Source organism: Sinocyclocheilus anshuiensis, unplaced genomic scaffold (assembly GCF_001515605.1).
Source record: "Sinocyclocheilus anshuiensis isolate Anshui unplaced genomic scaffold, SAMN03320099.WGS_v1.1 scaffold1462, whole genome shotgun sequence".
Lineage (NCBI taxonomy): Eukaryota > Metazoa > Chordata > Actinopteri > Cypriniformes > Cyprinidae > Sinocyclocheilus > Sinocyclocheilus anshuiensis.
In genome coordinates, this window is record NW_015558644.1 from 196,131 (window position 1) to 206,672 (window position 10,542).

Sequence of the window (10,542 nt, forward strand, 5' to 3'; positions counted from 1 at the left end):
GACTAAGACTAAGGTTGACAAAATTAACACTAGTACTGAACCATCTTTCAAAATCATTTATTTGATTGGAAATACAGTAAAAACAGTACTATTGTTAAATACTACATTTTAAAACAGTTTTCTATTTGCATGTTTTTAAAAATGTCATTATTGCTGTGATGCAAAGCTGACTTTTCAGCATCATTACTCCAGTCTTCAGTGTCACATGATCCTAAAGAAATCATTCTAATATGCTGATTTGCTGCTCAAGAAACATTTATTATTATAATTATCAGGGTTGAAAACAGTGTTGAAACCGTGTAACTTTTTTTTCAAGATATTTTAAAATAGAAAGTTCGAAAGAACAGCATTTGAAATAGAAATCTATTGTAACATTATAAAATGTCTTTTATTGTCAATTTTGATCAATTTAATATGTCCTTGCTGAATAAAAGTACTAATTTCTTTATACAACAACGACAACAAAACTTATTGTCTCCAAACTTTTGAATGGTAGTGTTTGAATAATATAATGTAACATATGGATGGATGGATGGAGGAAATAATTTAGATAAACTATTTGAGCTCACTAATTGACTAGTCAGTTTTCGGACACATAGTTGATTAGTTGACCGTCGTGAGCCATGACTAATGTGCCATGACATCCATTGGTGCCTCAGGCTGTGAGTGATGCCTGAGCAATCATTATTGGCAATTCTGTCAATATTGGCTTTATCAGATGTTAACACTGTTAACAGCATATTTTTGTGACTTCCTGGCTGTTGGTATGATGCAGTTGCGAATGGATTTCAGTGTCTATACCAGAATCAAACGGATGTTCTACATTAGCGAAAAGATTCCAATATTGTTTTTGACTGCAATTGACATATGCACGTATACACACGTACATACACATATATGCACATCATCTCCTACTGACATGTCGGCTCCCAGACATACACTGCGACATAAAGGATGCAACGGTGCATGCTGGGATACAGAATGAACCCGTTAACCCACCGTGGCCCCTCGGCTGCCTGATGCAAGAATGCCCCCTGTGGAGAAACACACACGTGCCCGCACATTTACTCCAACACACACTCACTTTTTAATGTCTGTTTTTGAATATCTCAATAAATCTTTCATAAGCACCCAGGAAGAGGAGACAAATTTATTCTCAGCACATATTTAGTTTATGGGGGTTATTTTAGTGTTTTTCAGTCATGAGATGTAAGAAGAAATGTTGATTTAAAAGAGATTAATACTTTTGTTTCACAAAGATATGTGGGGTAATCCATTTGCTTAAATGAATAGTTTATCCCAAAATGAACATTTTGAACAGAATAAAAACGAGTTGTGAATGAATCCGTCTGACCGGTTTGAGTAAAACGATCAGATTCAAAGGACAATTCATTCACGTATCAGACATCACTGATTCATGTCAAGGTTTTGAGTGAATTATGAATGGTTTCAGATTGTTTCTCATATGAAACTGTTAACTTAAAAGACTTTAAATAAATGACATATGAACCAATTTAATGATACTTTTTTGTAATTTTGGAGCTTGACAACCCCAGCCCAGCATATTCTTTAAAAAATTGCAATAGAAATTTATACGGTTTGAAATGACAGGGTTTCCATATTTGGGTGAACTATTCTTTTACTGTTTCTTTCATGTTATTATCAGAATTGTCATATGCATACTTAAGTCAAGTGGAAAGGACACAGTGTGTACCTGCTGGTGTTTGACCCGTTTTATGTGGCATGTTTGAGACGCTGTTGCGTGTGCTGTCACGGTCACGGTGTGTGGAGGCAGGCAGGATGACGAGGACGACAAGGATTCCAATAAAGATATTTAATGTAGACACAACAAGGCAGATTCAGGAATGAGAGACACACACACACTCAGGGTAATATTCACAATAACCGACAAACTGGAACACAATGGACAGGAACTGATATAGGGTGGATAATTAGTGGCAGACAGGTGAGTACAATGAGGGTAATTAACTAATGATAGTACGGGCTAAACCAACAAAAGGGGAAGAAACCACAATAAACAGTCCACAGGGGCGTTACAGTGTGCATGATTTACCCTGTGCATTGCAGTATATATTTTTTATCCCTCCAACACACTTGAGAACATTTGTTAAATGATGTATGGAAACCTGCAACAGCTGTATGTGTGAGATGCTTTTGTGCGTTTATAACTGCAGAGCACGCATCTTAACGTCCTGCATATAGTATCTCACATGCAACTTGTTTGTGAGATACTAGTGTCTAAATACATGTGTATGCATTAAACTAAATGTGCGATACCATATATACAACTTTACTTGCATTGGTTCATTCTAGTTATTTATTTTACATATCAAACCAAAGACCCAAATTGTCTTCAGAGATACGGAGCACTACCACAGAGATTAGTGCGTTTTATAATCCAGAACTCCATGTAGAGCGGCAGGAGTCAAATCCTCAGTTCTGTCCGGCATCAGACCTGAATCTGATCTTGCTGTTATCTGAGCTACGCATTACAGTTCAGGGACAAGTTATACTAGTATCTCTTTAGTATGATTCACAGTGTTTACTTTTAAGTAGTTAACCTTTTTACAGAATCGGTTTCGAATCAAGAGACTTTTGAACAAGCAAGCATCACATTTACTTCAGAAAATATCAAAATCAAGTCATTTTTGCTGTTCTGTTAGATGTTGCTGCTGTTTACTGAAAGCACAGATCTTCCGTTCATTCCTTCAACTGCATTCCAGACATTTAAAGTCAAGCTTATTTAAAATCACATTTCTTAAACTTCTAGGGCTCAGTTTGCAATTATCCATACTTTGAAGAAGCTGTGTGGTTTAAAAAGAAATTGCATTAATCCATGTTGTGGGTTTTTTCTTTTGTTTAGGGCCTTTCAACATATCAAAGTGTCTTTTGCTAAGCAATGATCCGATCTGTTTTAATGGTGGGAGGACAATGTAAACACTTCTCACACAATCGTACACACACCTTTTTGTAGTGTTTGCACAACATTGGTGGAGTCAAGTGTCATATCCTCAGGGTCATGCAGCAGAACTGTATAGTGATATCACTCTAACAAGCACATGAGAGTTTTAGCATGAAAAAGAGTGTGAAAAACCTGTATATCACTCTATATGTTTTATTTATAATATTATAATAATATTATTTAATGTAATTTTTAATAATATTAATAATTTAGTAATATTAATCATATTAAATACATTTTTTATATTTTCTTTTTATAGTTTCACACATCCCTATTGTGTAAATGCAATGCTGAAAGTTAATGATAGCACTATTTTTCTTTATTTATTTTAATTGTATTTTCATTTTTTATTTAATTGTATCATCTCATATATAAAATGTTTAGTAGATTGTACAACATTCTCATCTTTTTTCCTTTTTCTGTTTTCACTGGATGCATCAAATGGGGTCTTTAATATCAAACCAGTGTATTTGTTTTGTCGAGTTTGTTTGTTGCCATAGTACTCCGTGAATGGGTTTCATTTGAATGACAAAGCAGCTAATGGAAGCCCTTTCTGCACTGTGGGGTATTGGCAATAGAGCTGTAATCATTTACATCAAAACCTTTACTTGCCAATAGGATTATTTGGTCACCATGATTTCTGTATTATATTTAAAACTTAGGCCAGATTTCGATGTTTTCAGCTTCAATTGCATCACAGACGTAGTACTGAAGTGATCTGTAGAGGGTATGTGTAGGGCAGTCATATTTTGAGTTAGAATTAATTCATTCTCACTCTTTGATGTCTCCCCTTGAGCAGAGGCAAGAAAACTAGTCTTTTTTTCTTTCTTTCTTTCTTTTTTTTTTGTGGAAGAGGTGCCAAACAGTCTGAGCTTCTGTTTACTAAGAGACTCACATCTCATTCATTTTGGTTGTGCCGTGATTGAAGTCAGGCAGATCCATGGGGCATAAACATGCTGCCATATGAATTTGAGTGGAGTTGCAGAAAAATGCCACCTGACAGCTTTTGGATGTTTTGATCCATCCTGGAGATGAGACGCAAGACTCACGTAGCCAATGGAATTCTTTCAGATGTGTAGCAGGAATTGCTTCACTTTCTTGCATGCCTAGAATTTTTGTTACCACCATCTAGTGTTACAACCAATGTTCCCTCTAAGCTGCAAGCCATTTGATTGAATTCTGGTAAATGCAAAATAATTGCAATGCTCGGGCAAACCTCTATAGAGTTGGTGGCGCTATAGAACCGATGAATATGGTTTACAGGTTTCATAGAAAGAGAATGATGTGCGCCAAATCAGTCGCTGTAGAAATCGAATACTTGGTTGCGGACGGAGTAGCTCAACACGAGAGCTAACACAAATGCTATGACATGTCGAATGAAATGTCATCATGTTTTAAAGAAGAGCGACTTTATTAAGTGGTGAAAATAACAGATGATGGGCACAGAACAGTAACAAAACTCAGAGACATTTACAGTTACACAGCTGTGCAAACATGCATGGGAATGTTTAGATAACTATAAGAATTCACGTTCATGGTTTTTGAACATATTTATTGAAAATGTAGCCTATGTTTTATATTATATTATATTATATTATATTATATTATATTATATTATATATTATATTATATTAAAGCCTAATAAATAATTGGCCTCAAAAAGGCCCCTTTTACGTTCATTTAATTTCTCTCTTCAAAGTGTTACTTAAATTGTTATTTTTTTAGTTGGCTCAACCTTTACTGAACTAGTTTTATAGTCCATTCAACTAAAATGTTTTAATTGGTCAAACATTTAGAAAACTACAGAAAGTTAGCCGTGATTGAAGTCAGGCAGATCCATGGGGCATAAACATGCTGCCATATGAATTTGAGTGGAGTTGCAGAAAAATGCCACCTGACAGCTTTTGGATGTTTTGATCCATCCTGGAGATGAGACGCAAGACTCACGTAGCCAATGGAATTCTTTCAGATGTGTAGCAGGAATTGCTTCACTTTCTTGCATGCCTAGAATTTTTGTTACCACCATCTAGTGTTACAACCAATGTTCCCTCTAAGCTGCAAGCCATTTGATTGAATTCTGGTAAATGCAAAATAATTGCAATGCTCGGGCAAACCTCTATAGAGTTGGTGGCGCTATAGAACCGATGAATATGGTTTACAGGTTTCATAGAAAGAGAATGATGTGCGCCAAATCAGTCGCTGTAGAAATCGAATACTTGGTTGCGGACGGAGTAGCTCAACACGAGAGCTAACACAAATGCTATGACATGTCGAATGAAATGTCATCATGTTTTAAAGAAGAGCGACTTTATTAAGTGGTGAAAATAACAGATGATGGGCACAGAACAGTAACAAAACTCAGAGACATTTACAGTTACACAGCTGTGCAAACATGCATGGGAATGTTTAGATAACTATAAGAATTCACGTTCATGGTTTTTGAACATATTTATTGAAAATGTAGCCTATGTTTTATATTATATTATATTATATTATATTATATTATATTATATTATATATTATATTATATTAAAGCCTAATAAATAATTGGCCTCAAAAAGGCCCCTTTTACGTTCATTTAATTTCTCTCTTCAAAGTGTTACTTAAATTGTTATTTTTTTAGTTGGCTCAACCTTTACTGAACTAGTTTTATAGTCCATTCAACTAAAATGTTTTAATTGGTCAAACATTTAGAAAACTACAGCAAATATTGTCAATTAAAATGTAACTATTTACTCCATGTGGTTCATATGTTACCTAAACTAAGATGTATTATTTGGGCCTCATAAGAAATAGCTGTGGGACTACGTATTACATTTTATACTGAGTTTAACAAAAGTATTAACTGGTGTCTATCGATCACTAAAAAAACACACGAGAACACGTAAAAGCCTTTATTTAATAACAGTCTGTATTTATAACATTTGTCATACAGACTAAACGTACAGGCTTAAAGGGATAGTTAACCTAAAAATCTAAATTTGCAGTTAATTTACTCACCCTCAGGCCATCTGAGATGTAGGTGACTTTTTTTCTTCAGTAGAACAGTAAAGACGTTTTTAGGTGAAACCGCACATCTGTGGCTGCCGGTTTTTGAGAGTCAAAAAAACATATACAGACAAGACCAAATTACCAGTGGCTCCTGATAACACATTGAGGTCTTATGAAGTGAAACGATCGGTCTGTGCAAGAAACTGAATACTTGGTTGCGGACGGAGTAGCTCAACACGAGAGCTAACACAAATGCTATGACATGTCGAATGAAATGTCATCATGTTTTAAAGAAGAGCGACTTTATTAAGTGGTGAAAATAACAGATGATGGGCACAGAACAGTAACAAAACTCAGAGACATTTACAGTTTAATCCACAGCCTGGGCAAACGTTTCTCAGTGTGTTCAGGACTGTCTTCTACTGTTGCTTAATGAGGTGTGCATGGGCGCGCATACTCACACATAAGCTGATGATGCTGTTAGTTTACAACGGAGAGTGAGGACTCGTGTGCAAACTGACAGAGATGACAAAGAACACGCGTGAGCTGACGCTGATGATTTCGATGTGAAAGAGGAAGACATGGAATTTTACATCGCTACTTGTTTGAGCCAGAATACTCCGACCAAGAATCCTCTTTCTCATTGAAATCATGAGCCATTATAACTTACGTTGTGAGCTTTAGACGCTGGTACTGCTGGTTAAGGTCTGTACACGAGTCCTCACTGTCCGTTGTAAACCAACAGCATCAGCTCATGTGTGTACTTGGTCATCTCTGTCAGTTTGCACACGAGACCTCACTTTCCATTGTAAACAAACAGCGTCGTCGGCGTCATTATGCGACAGAGGAAGTTCACGCTCTAGACAGCCATGAACACGCTGAGAAACGTTTGCCCGGGCTTTGGATTAAAGGTAATAATGTTGTAAAAAATGTTTGATTTTCTTGCACAGACTGATCGTTTCGCTTTATAAGACCTCAGTGTATCACCAGGAGCCACGGGTATTCATTTGGTCTTGTCTGTTTTTTGTTTAGTTTTTTTGACTCTCAAAAACCACACAGACATGCAGTGTATAATGAATCACCAAGGATCACGGTTTCAGATAAAAATCATCTTTACTGTTCCACTGAAGAAGAAAAAAAGTCACCTAAATCCCGGATAGCCTGAGGGTCAGTAAATTAACAGCAAATTTTCATTTTTGGGTGAACTATCCCTTGAAAGTGCTTCAGTTGACAAACATTACATTTGTAATACAACTGCAAAATTCATTTTAAACATATGTGACCCTGTCTGTGAAATCCAGGCTAAAGTCTAAATCTAATTATGAGATAACAAGCATCAGTTTGATTTCAACCATTAATTTCACTATGATTTCAATCTTTGACATGGCCTTACTCAGTCAATATTAAAGATATAAAGGTTATATTTTCACAGAATGTTCTACATCATTATGAAGGATAATTTTATGTAGAAAACAGTAAATCACAAAAAAATGACTTTAGCTGGGTTTTCACAGGCAGGGTCACGTATGTTTAATGAACTAAAAAAAAGACTAAAGCTAAATATTACAACTGTTCATAGTTACATCTTTAAAATGAGGCAGAAGTTAGAAAAAGTTAAATGAACCAGGTGTTACAGTGAATATTTAATTATAAATCACTGTTTTCATTTTATGACATTTAAATGTATTGGATTTCCATGACATTTCTCTAAACATTTACTAAAATTCTCTGAACCTGAACGGAGAACAATAAAGCACATTTTAATTGTAGTAAAAGCTCTAAACATTTACTGATATTACCTGGAATGAAAACAAAGTCTTAGTCTTGAAAGTACACACACACACTATGTAGTTGCAGTGGAGCAGTCTGGTCTCGTGCCAGTGTTTGAGTTGGTAGTGCCTTGGAAGAACTGACTGGCTAGCATCTGTAAACTTACAATGATGACAAAAGCATCAATGAAACCTTTGGCCACACCCTGATGGAGAAAGAAAAGTAAAATTTATCTCAAAAAAATTAAATTATGCCTTTTAAATCATTTTAGCGTCAGGGGACGAAGGTCAACAGACTGTAGCGGCTCAAAGGGAGGGCCCTTCAGAGCCCTCAACACCGTAGGCAGGTCCCATGTAGGGACGGTGACAGGGCGAGGCGGGTTGAGCCTCCTAGACCCTTTCAAAAATCAAACAATAAGGATGTTCCTGCCCACTGACTGGCCAGCTATAGGAGCATGTGAAGCTGCTATGGCTGCTACATAGACCTTGAGCGTGGAAGGGGAAACGACCCTTATCCAACAGCTCCTGCAGGAAGGACAATATCAGAGATATGTCGCAGGAAATTGGGTCTGCTCCGCGGGTCTTACACCAGGCGGAGAAGACAGACCATTTAAGGGCATAGAGCCGCCTTGTAGAGGGTGCTCTAGCCTGAGAGATCATGTTTAGCACGCTCTCGGGGAGGTCCGCAGGCACCCGTCGAGAGGCCAGAGGTGCAGGGCCCACAGTTCAGGCTAGGTGTGCCATATCGTTCTGTTTGCCTGAGAGAGGAGGTCTCGTCTCAGGGGAATGGGCCATGGGGCTGCTATAAGCAGCTGAGACAGCTCTGCGAACCAGTGTTGGGTCCTCCAGAGCGAGGCCACCAACAGAACCCTGTGTTTCCGCTCCTTGATTCACCTGATTACCTGTGGGATCAGGGTGATCGGGGGAAAAGCGTAAAGGAGGAGGTTGGGCCAGTCGTGGGCCAACGCATCCTTGTCCTTCGAAAAGTAAATTGGGCAGTGAGAGTTGTCTTCTGAGGCGAAGAGGTCGACCTCTGCCTTGCCGAAGATCTCCCAGATTCTCTGAACCGTATGCGGGTGGAGCATCCACTCTTCTGAGGGGACGTTTCTCCAGGATAGCATGTCCGCTCCCTGGTTCAACTTGCCCAGCACATGTGCTGCTCTTAGAGAACGCAAGTGTAGCTGAGGCCATTCCAGGAGGCACTCTACCAGAATGAAGAGGCGCTTCGAGGAGAGACCGCCCTGGCGATTTATATATGACACCACTGTCATGCTGTCTGAGCGGACTAGCACGTGGTGGCCCTTTAGGTCTGGCTGAAAGGTCCGAAGGGCTCGACACACTGTCAGAATTTCCAGGCAGTTGATGTGTAACCGACTGTCCTCTTTTGACCAGGGGCCGAGAGTTGGTTTGCCCTCGCACTTACTGCAGACCATACCCAGGGGCATGCCCCAATCCATCCATTGAGAGTCTTTCCAAGGGGCCAGGGCTGCTACGCAGGTCCGGCTCACCTTGACACGCATACGTCCATGGCGCCAGGCGTGGGACGGAACTCGTGGTTTCAGCCAGTACTGAAGGGGCCGTATGCGAAGCAGGCCCAGCTGAAGTACTGGAGACGCAGAGGCCATGAGGCCCTGCTAATTTCGAATGAGGCCGCGAGCTGCCGAATAGCCAGTGCACAATCTGGCGCGACTACCGCCCTCATTCGGGCTGAGTCGGCTGAGTCGACCAGGAACGATATCCGTTGGCTGGGAGATGGCACGCTCTTGGCAAAGTTTACCCTGAGTCCCCTGAGTCCCAAGTGGCTGAGGAGTAAGGATCTGTGGGATACTAGCTCGTTCTCTGACTGGGCGAGGATGAGCCAGTCATCGAGATAATTTAGGATGCGTATTCCCATCTGTCTCAGCGGGGAAAGAGCCGCATCCATGCACTTCGTAAAAGTGCGGGGAGCTAGGGACAGTCCGAAGGGAAGGACCGTGTGCTGATATGCCACTCCCTCGAAGGCGAATCTCAAGAACCGCCTGTGGTGGGGGGCTATCTGGATGTGAAAGTAGGCATCTTTCAGGTCCAACAAAAAGAACCAGTCCCCTGGGCACACTTGCGAGAGGATCTGCTTCAATGTAATCATCCTGAATGGCTGTCTCATGAGGGTGCAGTTCAGGTGTCTAGGATGTGCCTTAGGCTGCCATCCTTTTTGGGGACGAGGAAATAACGGCTGTAGAAGCCTGACTCGCTCTGAGCTGGGGGAACAATTTCTATGGCTCCTTTCGCCAGTAAATTCATCACCTTGGCGCGTAGGACGTGTGCATCCTCGCTCTGAACCGAGGTGGAGACCACACCGCAGAATCGCGGGGGTCTTCGAGTGAATTGCAGTGAATAACCTCATTCTATTATCCCCAGAACCCACCTTGAGAACCCGGGGATGGCTCGCCAGGCCTCGGCCCGCGTGGCAAGGGGTTGGGTTGGTTTGAGCGACAGGCCACCATGCGGGGACCCAACGCTCGTGAAATGCGGAAGAAGTTTGCTCTCTTTTTGAAAATGTTTGTATTTTATGTTTCTCGCTATAACAGCGGTAAGTTGTGCGGGCGCTAATTGAACGGGCCCGGGGTTCACAACAGTATTTACCACAAACACAATGCCATCGGCACCCGGAAGTGAATGGGGTGCTTGTAGGCACAAAAGAGGCTTCTTGGGGGGGTGGTCCGGCGATAGCGAGACTTTGCCCCCTCCTCTTCCTGTCCCGTGGATCAGGTTGATGCCGGAGGCGCCGGGTCCAGCACTACCTTGGGCCGGGGTCCTTGG

General features: G+C 40.4%; 1 protein-coding gene and 1 long non-coding RNA gene across 5 annotated transcripts in view; one reads left to right on the forward strand and one right to left on the reverse strand.

Moving 5' to 3' along the window:
• Positions 1–10,542, forward strand: part of LOC107680916 (storkhead-box protein 2-like) — a 75,713-nt gene that overhangs the window by 41,351 nt on the left and 23,820 nt on the right. The window lies entirely within an intron of this gene.
• The window catches only part of LOC107680920 (uncharacterized), a 12,296-nt gene continuing 7,867 nt past the window's right edge, over positions 6,114–10,542 (reverse strand). Inside the window, exon 3 of the long non-coding RNA XR_001633203.1 lies at positions 6,114–6,184. This is a non-coding gene — a long non-coding RNA (uncharacterized LOC107680920). The remainder of the gene's footprint in view (positions 6,185–10,542) is intronic.